The 12,655-nt window shown below is 39.7% G+C and overlaps 1 protein-coding gene across 2 annotated transcripts in view; it reads right to left on the bottom strand.

Moving 5' to 3' along the window:
• The window catches only part of LOC149178850 (6-phosphogluconate dehydrogenase family protein), a 433,139-nt gene that overhangs the window by 135,120 nt on the left and 285,364 nt on the right, over positions 1 to 12,655 (bottom strand). The window lies entirely within an intron of this gene.

Here is a 12,655-nt window from a genome sequence, read left to right as displayed (position 1 = left end):
GGAGGCCACCAACATTAGAGAAAATGAAAGATTAAATTGGTAGTGGGATGTGGGGCCACACCAACATTAGAGAAAATGAAAGATTAAATTGGTAGTGGGATGTGGGGCCACCCAAAAAGGGGAATTCGAACCCCTTAGGAAAATCAAATTGCTAAGGGAATGACGTGAGGAGGCAAGAATAAATTATAAATAGGAGCATAGAAGCTATTGGGATCTTTTGTTCACTCATCTATTTTCCTTGTTGCTCAAGCTATTTAAACTTTAGCTGGGTCACTAGTGCTGCTTAGCACAGAGTTCTTCAAGGGAGAATTCACCCTTCTTTCGGTGGACTTTGAGTGCCACCTTAGGAAAGCAAACCATTGCTATTTGGTGAGAGGGTTGCGGAGTATTGCAGCATATCTCAGCAAATTCCTTCAGCCAATTCGTACTCTAGGGAGGACGTAGTGGAGAAATTGTACCACTCATTTTAGCTAGCTTTCGAGGGTATCTTTCAGGGAGTTGCATGAGGGAGAGCTCAGCCTTTATGGAAAGCTTTGGAGCTAGAGGTGACTGCTATTGAGGGGAAATAATTTATCTTCCTAGGGTTTGCACAGGGGGTCACTAGACAACATTTTTGTGGCGCTGGGTTTAGCTATCGTGTGTCGGGATTTGATGTAAAGCCTCTCCCCTACATCCGTGAAAAATTCCTAGACAATTCCTATTGCAGATTGAGGAGAAATAAGGAGAGTTTGCAGCAAATAGAGCCACTGGGGACACAGTCGCCACTGAGGAGGGCATAGCATCAATTTTGGGTAATTCTGGGTGGTCGGAATTACCCCAAAACATTTCTGGGTTTTAATGGTCAGGGATCAAAGAGTTGGCTCTTAATTTTTAAGAATTTTTGGGAAATTTTTGGTGCTCCAAACAGAAAACTTATCTGACAGCTAGTGGGAGGAGAGCTGAAATTTCGGGTCCCAGAGAGTCAGTAGAATTGGCCAAAACCATTTCTGGGTTTTTCTGGGTTTTTTACAAGGATTCTAGAAATAATTTGGCATAATTTTCTGAGTAGTTTTGAGGGTCAAACATTGATCTCAACACAGCCAGCAGCATAGAATTACAAGGGTCAGCGCAGATTTTTGTAGGGGAAGCTCTTACACTAGTTGGGCATTGATAGATCATTCACCTGAGGCTTGTAGTGTTATGAATAGAATTATGTAAAAGTAATAAATATAGATGTAATCACAATAATATGTAATTAAAGTAATAATTAGTTAAACAAAGAGGCATGTATAAGGAGACATGACCATTCATATAGGGACAACTGCCTAGGGTATATAAGCAGACCCCTCACTCTCAATTGTAACATCATTCTTACTCATACATTTTTAATATATATTCTTGTATCTCAATGGAGATCTACATATTCCAAGTCTTCTAGAGTATTTAACTTAAGGTCAAACTTTGTTCTTTCCATTTGGTATTAGAGTAGTTCGATCCTCTGGTCGCTCCACCGCTGCATAGAGCCATGCTCTCCGATCCAGGCCCTTGGCCATCAAGGTTTCGTCAACATTGTTGCCGTCAAGATTGAAGTGTTTCGCTACACTTTTGGAGTTTCTCTATTATTGAGTTCATCAGAGACCCTTGGCCATTTTTTAAAGAAGAAAAAAACTAAAAAGAGAGTATATCATATAAAGAAAAATCAATAAAAAAAAATAAAAACAAGCATAAAAGTTAAAAAAAATAAAACAAAATAAAATAAAAGTTTGAAAAAAAAGTTATTATTAAAAAAAAATAATATATATATATATATATATATAAATAAAAGTTAAAATACTAAAATATATATATATATATATATATATATATATATATCTATATATATAAAGTTAAAAAATAAAAAATTTACACTTACCTCCTGCCCAATGTTGTAGTAATCATTATCGGGATATTATCGGCGAGGGGAGAAAATCGGAAAAAATGGGGAAAAAATCAGTAAAAATCAGGAAAAAATCGTAACATACGAAAATATTCTTTTTTTTTCAATTTTTTTAATATCTAAAGCATCTACAACATAAAATAAATACATTGACACATAAATATGATAAAAGAACTAATATATAAGATGTGTAATATCATTTCTAGTGCTACATCACACATAATAGTGAATCATGTCCTGAATAGTAAGTCCTGACTCCTAAGTCCCAACTCAGCCTCAAAATATCAACAAAAAATATAATAATGTATCTCATATCATGAGTCATAATGTCATATACAATGAAATGAACCAAATAACTAAGGTCTAATGCTACTGATTTGCTCTGCCCCTCTAGATGTAGATGCCGGTTTAGTTGGCAGTGGACTCTGCTGTGCTCTAGAAGCTGAAGAACTAGAAGCTACAGGAGGTAGACCACGTCCTCTACTGGTGACAGGGGTAGCCTGGGTAGGTTGTGTCACCTCCTCCTCCTGTTGCTCCTCCTCCTCATCAAAAACATCATCGAAAAAAAATATATATATATATATATATATATATATATATATATATATTTTATTTTTTTTCCAAAGATTTTTTCCCAAAAAATCGCGATTTTTTCAAGTTATCGCAATTTTTTGGGAAAAAAAAAAAATAGCGTAAAAATCGAGCGATAATATCGCCAAACTAAAAAAATCGCAATTTTCCGATAAAATCACGATTTTCGCAACACTACTCCTGCCCACTCGATGTTCAGCCACCTTTTTGCACTGCAAGCAACTACGCCAAAAACACCTCGACACTGGGGTTCCGCACCTGCCAAATTACTTGTCGTTAGAACAAAAAAGAAAACGACCAGTCTGCTGCCAACAATTCATTTGCCCCCACGACGCTGGGACCACAGATTCAACCACCCTCGTACCTGCCACCATCCCCATCGACTCTCCCACGTTGCTGAGATTCAACTTTCTCCTGTTAGCAACCCTCTCAAACGTGTTGGCTCTGTAGCTGTCATCCGACATCACCTTACACTACTCAGCGATACAATGTGTCCTTACCGCCTTCCACTGGCCATCCCTTCCCTTCAAAACAATTTGCAGGCTTACTAAAAAACCTGAATTCGAATGTCACAACTTTCACAAATTAACTAGTCACTTAATTGAATTAATCAATTAATCAAGTAGTCATTGCCCACTTAAACATGTTTTGGGTTCTTCATTAAAAAAAAATTGAAAACAATTTTATGCAATTCATATATAAAACAACGTCAATGGATATATAAAGGGTGTTTAGTTTTACAAACTTTGGGAATTCAGAAACTACAAGAGTTTTTAATATATTTTAAAGGAATATATATATATATATTTGAAAAGTATAAAAAGGGTCTTATATTTTATGCAAAGATATTAAAAGAGGATCACGGGAAAATTTGTGAAGGTAATTATAAAGGTAAAAAGGAAATAAACTATTATACTCCTAAATTTGTAAAGGGGCATTATACTTCTAAGGTTAGGAAATTTTTGAAAAGTAGAAGGAGGGAATATTTTTTAATTGATATAAAAATATTTACAAGGGATATTTAAAAAGTAAAAATAAAAAAAAATAAAAAATCTTGAGGTGATTAAAAGTAACTCAAAACAAGAGTAAAAGGAGGAAAAATCCAAATTATTGACTAATACAAATAGAGTCGATCTCTGAAAAAAGAAAAGAAAAAAATGGCATCTAATTTGGAATTGAAGGAAGGAAGATTTCCAGAAACGTCAGGTAATTATGCTTCAATGTTATTTAGAATTAAAGGGTCTATTGCGAGAAAATATGTCACTATTGCTATCTCACCTGCGGAAGATAAAAATTATATAATGCCTAAAATCGCAAACCAATTAGTGATTCCGGAGTCACATATAATTGAAAAATTAGACTATTTTGGCAACAAAAAATATGACAACAATTTACACTTAAACATTGAGGATTATACATCTATATCGCAATTCTCAGTTCAAACTTTGTGGAGCAATCAAGGGAACATTATTTTGGGTTCACCCTAGACGGAAACTCTAGGATATTTCATCTTAAATACGAAAAATAAGTTTCTAACATTTTCCTATAGGAAGAAGAAAATAACTCCAAGAAGTTACATTGAAGCCAAATTCAGTAACGCTCGAGGACATACAAGATATTTCAAAAGTAATTTTTCAAGAAGGTAAAAAATTAGTACAAAATATGCAAAAAAAATTGAAAAAATTACTTTTGATTGAGATGAAAAAGTTTCTCGGCTTAAAGTGTTGATTTGTTGTAACATCGGTTGTGCTCTAGCCATGAAAATTGGTGGAGAGGCTAAGGCACATAAGATCTCCAAGACCCAGAAATGGTTTGGGGAAATTCCACCCGGTTGGAGAGATATTAAAATAATTAATATTTTTAATGGGGTTCCTAAGTCTAAACTTAGGAAAATTAAAATATTAATAGGTATTAATATAAAACTGGGTGAGAATGTTCTAAATGACATGGATCAAGCCAAATGTAATCTCAGACGTTGATTAGAGACATAATCTCAGCCATTGAAGACTCAACAGGAAAAGTATAAGAGGAGGCTTGAGGGCCAGTTGGAGATACACCAAGATTGATCAGTTAGTTCGATTTTCTGGAGCGGGGCTTGCTCAAAAAATTTGAACAAGTGATCTGTTGCAGTGAGGGACAGTGAGCGTATAGCAGAGAGGCAGGGATAGTGCCAGAGGGTCAGCGCAGTGACTGAAGAGGTTGACATAGAGGTAGCTAGAGCTATGCAGAGGCAGCAGAGGCTACGCAGAGGCAGCTGGGGACTGCACAGAGGATGAGGGGCCTATGTGGGTGACGCAGAGGGCCAGAGAGCTGACGCAGAGGGTCTGAAGGCTGACGCAAAGGCTTCAGGAGCTAAGCTGAAGCTAGCAGGGCTGACGCAGGGCCAAGAGGAAGCGTCAAAAGGATTTTCATGGGGCAAACTAGAGCTGAGAGGCTGAATATTTGTCTCCGAGAAGAGGTATTACTGTCGTGTAACAATCTCTGTTGGGTGAGCCATTTTTGGCACCCTAGTTGTACTCAAGAATATGCATAATAATAAAACCCTCAGAACTATTGCACCGGTTTTCCCGCATTGGGTTTTTCCGAGGACGATTGTCCAAAAATAATGGTGTCCCTTGTGTGTTTGTCTCAGTATTTCAGTTGTTGATCTGTATATGAGTTAAGGCTGCATTTGTGTTTATTTCAGTATTTATATTTATAAATAACTTGTTAATGGAATGAACAAGTAGGAGAAATTAAACCAGATAATGCAGTAGGGATTTCTAACATGTCAGACTTAGAAATTTCAACATGGTATCAGAGCATTGTAGATCACAGGAGGACTGAAGGCATCAGCGATATCAGAAATTTGCAGAAGTAATAGTTGTCCCGAGAGACAGAGCTGCTCCTAACCAGAAGGCAATAGAGAATAAGTGACGCAGAGGGCCTGCGCCATCATTTCAAGCCAAGGAGAGGGCCAGCACAGAGGCAGAGAGAGGCAGAAAAGGCTCACAAAGATCCACGTCATCTTACTCAGCCAGGTAGGATTGACGCAGTTGGCCAGAGGAGCAATTTAGCCTTTGCTGGGATTGCGCAGAGTTGGAAGGCTCAGTATCTTCAGTTGCCGGGGCCTAGAGAGCTATGGGCAGATTGTGGTTGGGAAGCTGGTGGGGTGTTGTTTCTGTCGAAATAGAATAGTACCTAATGGGACAGAAACAAGGTAGAGGGAGTTGCTACCTTGATACATTTCTAGCCAAGAAATCCAGATCCAAGTTGCAGTTGCAAGGAGGATTGGAGAGGATCGGTTCGATATTTGGCGGGAAGATTTCCAGCAAGGAAATCAGGACTTAGAGAGAGATTTCTAGGGGGGAGTCGACACTCAGAGGGAGTCCAGAAGAGGAGCGGAAATGGCGGTGAACAGACTGAGGGATCAGGATAGGTTGGACAGGTCTTCCAACTTTGTCATCTAGAAGGCCAAGATCTTGGCAATCCGGGATCGACATCACATCAAGGACTTAGCGTTGAGAACCGTGGCTATCCCAGTCGACCCAGCTGATAATGAGAAGTATGAGGATGCAATGGTGAGGAAAAAGTGCATAATCGTTGACAGGGTCAAGGATCATGTCGTACCACATATTGCTGAAAAGAACACAATGAAGGAGATGTGGGATACTTTGACGACCTTGTATCAAGGCACTTCCGTGCAACGGAAGATGCTATTGGAGAATCAATTGCGGTCATATCAAATGCAAAAGGGGGAGCAGATAGATCTATTCCTCCTCAGATTGCATGAGATTCGTGACCAACTTACTTCCATAGGGTCTACACCGGATCCAGAGTTCATGGTGAGGACCGCCCTGAATGCAGTCTCTGAGGAGTGGGAGACATTTGTCCAAGGCATTTTGGGCAGAGTTATTCTTCCAGGATGGGAAGAGATGTGGGCAGCTATTCACCAAGAAGCGATCAGACGATTGACCAAGGCGAGGGGAGTAGTGGCAAAAGAGGTCGAATCAAGAAAGAGGAGGAGGAGGACGTGGCTCTAGCATCTGCAGGACAACAAGGGAAGACGAAGAAGAAGGATATCCCCAAGGTGAAGTGCTTCCATTGTGGGGAGCTGGGACATTATGCATCCCAGTGTCCCAAGAAGAAAAACAAGGGAGAGGCTTTTGACTCCAAGGCAGCTCCGGCTAAGGCGAAGAAAGAAGTCGAGACTGATGACGACTATGCCATGAGTGCTCATGCACCTCTAGAGAAGAGGTGGGGAGACATCGAGTTGTAGTCATGAGGACTACATACTAGGGGCACGATCCTTGAGGTGCCCAAACTCTTGGATCATATCCGGCTACGGGAGCCCTTAACGATAGTCACAGGATGACAGAGGTCAGGTGGAGCAAAGTGTAGTGGAGCAACAAGGCAGTGCTTGGGTGCAGGAATGTAAGGAAATACATTGGAGGTTGTAACAGTGCGAGAGGCACAAAGGTGTATACAGCAGTGCAGTGGCAATAGAGGGAGCATAAGATAGTAGCTTCAGTTTGAGGCTTCCAGATTGACCGGGATATCAGTAATTGGGTGGATCAGTTACTTACTTCTCAGTAACTGAGTTGCAGTGCAGCAGTTAGCAGTGCCAGTACTAGGGGTAGCATGGGCAACATATTGAGAGGGAGTTGCAATACAGATGTAGCAGTGGCAGTGGTAGTGTCGTGGGCAGCAATGTAGGAAGCAACAGTGCAGATGATGTGAGGTAGCAGGCCAAGCATCAGCACAGGTACTGGTGTGGAAGGATTAGTGTGATGTTCAGTGGTGGAGCATTACTAGAGCACATTCCTCACTAAGAGGGAGTGTTGATTTGTGGTAGCATAGGATGCGCTCTAGCCTTGAAAATTGGCGGAGAGGCTAAGGCACATAAGATCTCCAAGACCCAGAAATGGTTTGGGAAAATTCCACCCGATTGGAGAGATATTCAAATAATTAATATTTTTAATGGGGTTTCTAAGTCTAAACTTAGGAAAATTAAAATATTAATGGGTATTAATATAAAACTGGGTGAGAATGTTCTAAATGACATGGATCAAGCCAAATCTAATCTTAGTTGTTGATTAGAGACTTAATCTCGGTTGTTGAAGATTCAACAGGAAAAGTATAAGAGGAGGCTTGAGGGTCAATTGGAGATACACCAAGATTGATTAGTCAGTTCGATTTTTTGGAGCAGGGCTTGCTGAGAAAATTTGAACAAGTGATCTGTTGCAGCGAGGGGCAGTGAGTACATAGCAAAGAGGCAAGGATAGTGCCAGAGGGTCAGCGCAGTGACTGAAGAGGCTGACGCAGAGGCAGCTGGGGACTGTGCAGAGGCTGAGGGGCCTACGTGGGTGACATAGAGAGCTAGAGAGTTGACGCAGAGGTTTTGAAGGCTGACGCGAGGTTTCAGGAGCTAAGCTGAAGCTAGCAAGGATGACGCAGGGCCAAGAGGAAGCGCCGGAAGGATTTTCGTGGGGCAGACTAGCGCTGAGACGCTGAATATTTGTCTCTGAGAAGGGGTATTACTCCTGTGTAACAATCTCTGTTGGGTGAGCTAGTTCTAGCACCCTAGTTATACTCAAGAATTTGCATAATAATAAAACCCTCAGAATTGTTGCACCGGTTTTCCTGCATTGGGTTTTTCTGGGGACAATTGTCCAAAAATAACGGTGTCCATTGTGTGTTTATGTCAGTATTTCAGTTGCTGATCTTTATATGAGTTAAGATTGCATTTGTGTTTATTTCAGTATTTATATTTTTAAATAACTTGTTAATGGAATGAACAAGTAGGAGAAATTAAACCAGATAATGCAGTAGGGATTTCTAGCGTGTCAGACTTAGAAATTTCAACATAAAGACCACGGTGAAAAATTATTAACACAAATTAAGAAGCTTAAGAATGACAAAAATTGGTTGGAAAATAATTTACAACTTATTGAGAAGGAAGCGTTGAATTCTTCAAATAAAGAAATTCAAGTTGAAGAAAATGGAATGAATACTGATCCAGTGAATATCACAACTCAAGAAGAAGACCTATCAGTTAAAGAAAAAACACACTTAGATGTTGAGATGAAGGAAATTCCAAGTGAAGATTTTGTAACCAACTCGAGGACATCGGAACCTGAAGTAAATCAGAATCTATCCACACACATGATAAGGGAAACCAAAAGAACTCTTTATCTACATCTGAATCACAAGAACAAACATCTCAATCAATCTACAAATCCATATCACTCAGAACATAAACAACAAACTTATGTTCCGAAGAATATTGAAGTGTGCACAACTCAATCTAGTGATAACAGTTCATCACAAGTTTCCAGTAATCAAAAGATTTCACAAAAGATTAATTTAGGATGGTCATATCCTTCCTCCGTGCGACAATTTTATATATCACTCCAAGGATCATATCAACTTGTATCGACAAAGATGACTGTCCTGAGACGAGAAGACATTTATAGCAGAAAAAGAGATCAAGCAGAAGACATTCGTAGCAGAAAAAGATATCAAGCCCTTTCATCAACAAGCTTTGAGGACAAAGCTTTTTGAAGAGGAAGACAATGTTATGAATATTTTTATGTAAAAGTAATAAATATTAAATATAGATAATAAATAATAATCACAATAATATGTGATTAAAGTAATAATTAGTTAAACAAAGAGATATGTCTAAGGAGACATGACCGTTCATAAAAGGACACCTGTGTAGGGTATATAAGCAGGCCCCTCACTCTCAATTGTAACAACATTCTTACTCAAACATTTTTAATATATATTCTTGTATCTCAATGGAGATCTACATATTCCAAGTCTTCTGGAGTATTTAACTTGAAGAACGAACTTTGTTTACTTCGTGTAGCTTGCCTTGTACAAGTCTAGGTGCACTCTTTCTATTTCATATTGTACTCCAATAGATTTACATAATAAAATTCGGCCCATTTTGGCGTGTTTGGAGCATTTATGGTTTCCTGGTGTTTAATGAAATTTTTTGTGTGCTGAATTGTGTAGCATGTTTTTGTTATCACTGTAAATTATCCATTAGGAACATTACAGTGGTATCATAGCCTTGATCTTGGCCTAGTTGTGGGTAGCCAACAAAAACATGGGAGGATTGGGTATGAATGGATAGTGATTGGTGAAATCGTAGAAAAATCCATGGCTCAAGGGAAATTCAGTGGGCAGAAATTTTGGGGTGGAATCTGTTAGTACGACGAGAGGTTGGCTCACTTGAGGAGGGTGATAAACCAGACCCATCCTCACCCTTTCAATGTTAATTTCTGGTAGCATCAAATGTGCTCTAAGCCTCAAAATTTGCAGGGAGGCTAAGACAAATGTATTCCAGAATACCTAGAAATCGTTTTGGGAAATTCCACCTGGAGACAGTTTAATAAAATTAATTAATTATTTTTAATGGATGCTTAAGTCTAAACTTAGGAAATTAAAATAATTAAAGGGTGTTAATTAAACTGGTTGTGGAACTTCGAGAAGAAGACGAGGATCAAGTCAAAATGATCTAAGCCATTAATTAGAATGTAATCTGGGTCGTTGATTGATCAACGAGATGATTATAAGCACTTCAATGGGCATTTGAAAAGCACACCAGGGAGATACTCAGCTACCCAAGTAGATCGATTTTCTCACTGGCTGAAGTTTGGCAAGAGGAAATCAAATCAGAGGGTGAGTTATAGGTGTGAGAGAGACGGTATTAGCAATAGTCGAGAGTGTAGGAAACAACAGGAAGAGGCAGCGTAGAAGAGGGACGTAGATCACCCACGCAGAGGCAGTGACACAGGGACAGCGCAGTCACTGCACAGAGGGTGACGCAGTGTGGCTAGCATGAGGGCAACAGGTCCTCTCAGGTGTCAGAAATTCACTGTGGAGTGGAGAAATTTGTTTGTAAAATTTCTCTTAATGATTCTTCTTCTATTCTGCTATTTGTAGATTGTACATGAGATTTTGCTGAAGAATAATAAAAGAAACCCTCATCTGTTGCACCAATTTTCCCACATTGGGTTTTTCCGGGGACAATTGTCCAAAAATAGTTGTGTTAATATGTTATTGTTGTGCTAGTATTTTCCTTACATTTATTTTCTACAATAATTAATTTGTGAAGACTGCAGTGTATGTATTTCAATATTTGTTGTAGACAACTGCAAATAATTTGTTTCAGTAAATTAACAAATAGAAGAAATATTATCAGTTGCTGCAGTAGGATTTGGAATTTCCAGATTTTCACATGGTATCAAAGCATCGACAGGAGGCAGGAGAGATCTAGTGCAGAAGAAAAGGGAGCAGCATAGCACTACGTAAGCAGCTTCTCAAAGTCCCCAGAAGGCTGCACAGTCCTTGGGCCAGGCAGATAAGATTTCAAGGGAGAGTTAATTCTCTGAGTGAGTTGGAAAAGAATCAATCTCCAGATCAAAGGGTTGTCAGAGGCAGAGGGAGAAACTATGGTTCTTTTGTAGAGCAAATCTCTAGCTAAAACGCAATGTCTTGGAGTAGTAAGTACATTGTTGAGAAGGAGAATAGCATGGGACAACATGGATAGTCAAGATGTATTATCTTCTAGATTGGAAGAAGAATTTGCATGTTTGTCAAGTTCAGCATCAACAGGTGTTTGATATATTGATAGTGGGGCTTCCGCTCACATCACTAGAGCACGAGAGTACTTCTCTAGCTATCAAGAAGAGAGATGGACTTCCAAATCACTATAGGAAACAAAACGAAGTGTACTCTAGCAGGGAGAGGCACCATAGTGTTTCAGATAGAAGCAGGAATGATTCGGATTTAAACAGGGACGCAACAAATTATAGAGATAACCATAAACACAGAGATGCAACAGAAATAATACTTAATTTCATTAATGTAAAATACTGAAATATGCTTACAAACAGCAATGGAAATAAACTAGCGAGGGCGATGGTAGCTTATCTCTGAGAAGAGATGTGGTAGCTACATGCCTTTGAACTCTCTTACAATGAGGCTCAAAGGCCTATTTATTGTTGAGAAACAATGGAAAACGCTAAACATCCAAAAACCTAACCCTAGAAGATGAAACGCCAAACTGTGGGCCCCGTTTGGGTAAATTGGTACATCAAGTTCCTGAGGTCGTAACTTTGGCATACGATCTCCGTTTGACGCGCACAATATCTCGTTAGAAAGATCTATCCGAGAACTACAACTTTGGGAAGAGCAACATTGATCCATGGCCGCATGTTGCTCCTAATTTTCCCAAAAAACGTCGTTTAGGGCCTCAAAACGTCTCCAGAAGTTTAGGACCCGAAAAACTACTAAAAATAGTAAATTGTGCTACAATTAAGGAAACTGAAAAACTGAAAAAAGCAATGCTGGGGGTCCAAGTGGAATTGGTGGGTGGCCACCAATATCCACCTGGATCATTCCTCCCCCCTTAAGAAGCAATGGTCCCCATTGCATTGAGTTCCTCCATGAAATGAGGAAACTTCTGTTGAACTTGGTCCCTGGTGAGCCACTTGCCCTCGTGAAGGAGTTGGCCTGCTTTGACAACTTGATACAGTTGGATATTCTGCTGGTGAGTGTGCTTGATCTGTGTGTCCATGATACGATCAATTACAGCTTGTTCCATGCAATCTAGATTCAACTCTGTGGGTGTGAGTTGTTCTGCAATGTCGGATGTGTCTAGTAATGGTGGAAAGTATGGCTGAAGGCAGTCCATATTGAACATTGGGTGTAGGCCAAGGAATGGGGGAATGCTGAGCTCAAATGCATTATCTCCCACAGCCTTGGTAATGGTGTAAGGACCATATTGGAGTGGTTTGAGTTTCCGATAGGCTCTGGTAAGGTGTTCCTTTTACAAATGCAACCAGACTTTGTCGCCCACTTGAAACTTGTGTGGCACCCGATGTTGATCATGTCGCTGCTTGTACTTGGCATTTGATTTCTCCAGAATGTCATGGACCTGCTGGTGAATATGTTGGATGTGCTCAATGAAGCTGTTTGCCTTAACTGTTTCAGACTAGACATGAGCCGAATCTATGTGAGTAGCTACAAATGGCATGGTCACATCAATGGAACATAGTGGCTGGAATCCCAAACTCACCTAAAAAGGGTTGTGGCCAGTTGGGTTGTGGAGAGCCCGATTGTAGTTGTGTTGAACATAGGGGAGGCTTTCGTCCC

This window comes from Pinus tabuliformis, chromosome 4_1 (assembly GCF_031772625.1).
Source record: "Pinus tabuliformis cultivar Carrire ecotype Pingquan chromosome 4_1, CPIR1, whole genome shotgun sequence".
NCBI classification, from domain to species: domain Eukaryota; kingdom Viridiplantae; phylum Streptophyta; class Pinopsida; order Pinales; family Pinaceae; genus Pinus; species Pinus tabuliformis.
Note: the sequence above shows the minus strand (reverse complement) of the source record. Positions and strands in the feature narration are given on the sequence as shown.